Raw genomic sequence first — 5,000 nt, forward strand, 5'->3', positions numbered from 1 at the left:
CTACATACCCCTTGAATAATCTCTAATTGATGTATACATTGATGCTACGATAAGATTGCATTTTTATTTTTAGATGATCAATATTGTTTCAGAAAATCTGCCATTTAGTTCAGTTGATTAAAAATAAAATCAACAAAGGCTGCAAGTAACCTAGCAGAGATCTTCCTTTTTTGTGAATATTGCTTTTTACCCATGCAGATGATCATGCATCTTACATCAAAGATTTGTACTTACCTATTGAACATTCAAGATCTGTACTGTACTGATCTGCCTCTCCAACTTTAGGATGTGGACAGAAATAGGGGATAAAGAAAGGTAGAGAAGAAAAAAACATGCAAAATTAGTTGAGGCAAGGGCTCAGGTCCAAGGTAAGGGTCATCCCCTACACTGAGCCTCAGTCTCTGTCTCCAAATGGTTAATGGTTAAAAGCAAAATAAAAGTGCTGGACATCTAAGGTCATATAGCACTATAGGCAAGTATAGTAAAGGGTGATGTCAGGTAATAGTTGCTATGCATCAACTATCTAGAGTAATGGAAAATTGAAGATGGGTAAGGGTGTTGATGAGGGAAAGGGTTATGGTGATTTAGGTTAGGGAATTAGATCAAGTGAAGGATATTTATGCATCTGAGGAAGGAGAACAGGTTGTTATAAGAAGCAAGGATATGACGTAGGTCTGGTCTGCGAATATTCCAATGTAGGAGAGCTATATGTTAGTTATTTTGTGAGTGAAAGCGCCGGTATGTGTTGGGAAATCTGGGAGGAAGGAGCTAGGGGGTGTTGTGACATGTGTGATTCCCGTGTGTATCCGGGAGGGAGTGGAAAGATTAGAGGGGATGGAGGGAGGGAGAATGTGCGTATAGTTGGAGTTGAAGGGGGTGGGTTGTATTGGGAGGGAGTAGGAGGAAGTGATGTGGGGGGAATATTAGTCGTAGGAGGATGGATAGTTGGAGTTGAAGGGGATGTGTTGTCTTGGGAGGGATTAGGAGGAAGGGCTGCAGGGGTGCTATGAGTAAGAGGGGGATGGATTTCAGGAGGATGGATATCGGTGGTGGACGGAATTGAGAGGTTTAGGTTATGTTGAGAGGGAGGAGGAGGAGGAAGGGATGTTGGGGGGAATATGAGTAGGAGGGGTATGGGTATCAGCAATCACTTCAAGTGGGGAGGGAACATGAGTTATGGAATTTTGTGTTTCAAGCATATAGCTTTGAAGGTTTCCACAGTCTCTGCAGTGGAGTTTGCTGGAGAGTTTTGTGGGACAAAGGTTTTCTTATGAGGGGGGGAAGAAGAGACTGGTGTCTGAGGAGTAAAGCTAAAGGTAGGTGGAGGTGAGTGTGTGGTAGGGGTAGAAGGGGTGGAATGTTTTGTCTGTCTACTGCAGGTAGTGCGGGGAAGGAGAGGGGATGGTGTTGGGGCTGTAGTTGAGATTGGAGCTGTGGTTGAGATTGGGGTGTCGATATGGAGTGGCATAAGATTTTGACTGGGGTAGGTTGAATGTAGACGTGGAAGTGGTGGAAGTGGGCAAGTAAGTAGGTAAAGAGGAGGGTGTAGGAACATCTTGAGGTGGAGGGGGAGGGGCAGAGCGAGCGGCATTATTGGAGTAGGGAGTATAAGAGAAACCTTGTCGGCGTGCTTCCTGTCTGGCTTCACGTAGAGTGAGACCATTTTTGTATCTGAGAGCTGCTACCTCAGACTCGAACTTGTAAGTGGGACAGCCTCTATAAAATACATTATGGGGGCCGCCGCAGTTAGCACATGTGCGTGTTTGTGCAGGGCAGTTTGATCTGTTATGACCAGGTTGGGCACAGAGGGGGCATCGGTCTGTGGAGCGGCAGTGTTTGGCAGGATGTCCAAATCGCCAACAATTTTGACATTGACGGGGAGGAGGTTGGTATGGTTGAACAGGGAGGGATTGTCCACCAATGTAGATACGAATGGGAAGGTCATGTGTACTGAAAGTAATTTTGGCAATGTTGGTGGGTTTCTTTCGATGACCTCTAGGAGGAATGAATTAGCAATGTACTGATATCGACTGGGCAGTTTGCTGGGGAGATAGAGACAGTTCCGGTACAAGTATTAAGAGTTGGGTGAGGCTCTACAGGGATGGGGTTGCCAGAGAGATCAGCAAGTTTTGATAATGCTATAGCTTCAGCTTCAGATCTGACTGTTACAAGACGGGAGCGATCGCGTTGGGTACGGAAAGGGACTCTGCCTATATGTTTTTGGAGACATTGTTGAAAGAGAAGTGTTGCCTGAGTAAGGAGCTGTAGGGGGGTCACGAAAAATTGGTCCCATTTAGCTGGGCTAAATAGAGTAGTTAAGATATTTGTAGGGTTGGTGGTGGTAGAAGGACGGGGGCGTGTGGAAGAGGGAGTATTATTGAGGGAGGTAGTATTACGGAGAGATGGAGAATAAGGCTGTAAGGTAGTAATAAGGGAGGTTGGGGTGTTTGATGAAGAAGGTTGTAGAAGTAGAGTTGATGAATTTGAGGAAGTTGGGAGAGTAAGAATGTCTTCTGGAGATTGAGTTTCTGCTTGGGTGGGTAATGCACTAGTAGGCATTGAGGAGCGGGTAATAGTTTCAGCGTTTGGAGTCGTGGTCAAAGGAGAGCCTGGGGTCGGGGAGCCGGTGGGGCTATTTGATGAAGGGGCAAGCCTCATTGCCCCTAATAGGGGTATTACATCTTCATTACTGGCCATGGGAAGCCTTGATTATGTAAAGGGAAATAAACTGTTTGGCCCCCAGTGCCCTGTACGGGAGGAAGGGCTAGACAACTAAATCAGGACTACCGTGCCCATGGTTCCCGCAGGCCGTTCAGGACTGGCATAAGGTCAGCCTTTCATCGTTTCAGCACGGCTCTTACACCTTGGGAAGTAGATAGTAGAAGGGATTTGAGAAGAAACGGAAACAAAAAGCTGGAGGGGGAAAAGACCATGCAAAATTAGTTGAGTTGAGGGCTGAGGCCCTAGACAGGGGAGATCCCTGCATTGGGTCTCAGTCTCCGTCTCACAAGCCCCCCCACGACAACAACGGGCAAGGGATTGGGGGGTCCATCTCCAAAGTTTGCCCTATGATACCAAAGGGCATTGGATTGGGGTCGAAGATCTGTAGTAAATAATCTATGGCAAGTCTTTAGATAGACAAACTACACCTCTAGTTGAAAATATAGACTTGTAAGTAAGACATCCCATACTTTCTACATGGTAATTATTAGTGCACAGGTGAATAAATACTGGTCCTACATGTCATCTGCTTTAATAAATTTGGTTGTCTTGTAATGTCTACCTCTTATGCAACTTTAGGAAATGATAGTTTATGATGAATTCATAAATAATCATGAATAATGTATTGTACCAATATTTAGAATGGGCATAAGCTTTTTTTGTGTACTTAAAAAATCATATATGAATTAAACGGTTTATGGTTTTATGTACTATCCAAAGTAATCTTGCATTAGTTTTGTACTGCATGCATAATTAAAAAAGGCTTACAATATTTATGAGCAAAATTTTTATATTTGGAAATACTGATGAAATCTAAATCTCATTCAACATCTATGCTTTGTAAAATTAATTAGTATTGCAGTACTGAAAGAGGAATACAAGTGAATAAATACTGCAATTTATATTTTACTGCTTTCATTTGCATTTCTAATATTATACAATAAGTTGTATTTACTGTTTTTTCAATTGTCACCTATAGTCTCATGGCTGAACAAGTAAACGTAAGCTTTAAAGACAATTATCTGATTGTCAGCACTTAATGATATTCAATGTTCCTGATGCAGGAGGTATAAATCAAACATGAAATCATTTACAAATTTATTACAAATCCTAAATATTCTCTTAATAGCACAACTAATTACATGACTGGCTGCCTGCCACACCTATTATCCTGAATATCATGGATATCTCCCTTTTTGCTGTATCATAGAAGTGCACAACAAAATACTAGTCACACATAAAACCTAAATGGATGTCTCTTAAACAAATCAATATGATGTTCCTGCATGATAATGTACACTACACATGGTTACTTCATGTACTGCATGGGGTCATGAAAATCACATTATGAAAGGAGGAAGAGGGTTGCAATAAAATAAAGGCATCTTTAAGGTATACAAACAGAAACGCTGATGTCCTGAGAAGTTAGAGGATATGTAAATTCTTATTTGTGCTTCTTTACACTTTAGCTGTATAAAGCAATCTTCATTTACAATATAATTACGTCTAAGTGGAAATTTCACTTTCTTCATGATCACATCAATTTTAATTCAAAGCTTGGTTATAACAGTTATTTTCTATCACATGATTACTACTTACATAATCAATGTGGGTGTTCTGTATAGGAAAACACTTACACATGCCTGGGAAAATATAAAATGGGACATTTTGATTGACTTCAGCTTTAAAATTACAAAATTACTAACCTGTGGCTGAAATGTTATACAGGCAAAGAAATTGCATGTTCATACACCATCTTCAGATGGTTCAAAATATATGCCTATAATTTATCGAGCTAAAATGTCTGATTCTAAATACAGCAGATCTTGAAACAGGCAAACCATGATTTCAAATGTGATTATTATGTTACAATATATCAGTGACAAACAGGTTACAAAAATATGTCTTAAGTTTCTGGTAAACATGAGAGTAAATATATTTGGGCACAAGGGGATATTTTCTGTGTTTGTGTTTATTTTTATTCAACCATAATCTAAGAATTACAAACAGTACTTCACTATACATTTATAAATAAATTAATAATAAGCTTCTCAGGAATGAATCAGCAACAATAAATTTCATCACAACAAATTAAGAATGATCAAGGAATGTCTGTAGTGGTGTGGAACAATTACTGAGTATAGATATAGATATTTTTATTGATAAATGTGAATTCTTGAAACATCCAGTTATATTATCTATCAAATGGCAGCTTCAGCACATGTCAATCATGATAATGTGATGAAATATCTACAAAAAATGACCTCTATGAAAACTTT

At 40.3% G+C, this 5,000-nt stretch overlaps 1 protein-coding gene across 1 annotated transcript in view; it reads right to left on the reverse strand.

Annotated features, from left to right (window-relative positions):
- Positions 1–3,806: 3,806 nt before the first annotated feature.
- The window catches only part of LOC113811782 (E3 ubiquitin-protein ligase SMURF2), an 89,932-nt gene continuing 88,738 nt past the window's right edge, over positions 3,807–5,000 (reverse strand). The window contains 1 exon segment of the mRNA XM_027363611.2: positions 3,807–5,000. This exon segment is cut by the window's right edge and continues 1,663 nt beyond it. The gene's annotated coding sequence lies outside the window, so the exon portion shown is untranslated.

This window comes from Penaeus vannamei, chromosome 9 (assembly GCF_042767895.1).
Source record: "Penaeus vannamei isolate JL-2024 chromosome 9, ASM4276789v1, whole genome shotgun sequence".
Classification (NCBI taxonomy): Eukaryota; Metazoa; Arthropoda; class Malacostraca; order Decapoda; family Penaeidae; genus Penaeus; species Penaeus vannamei.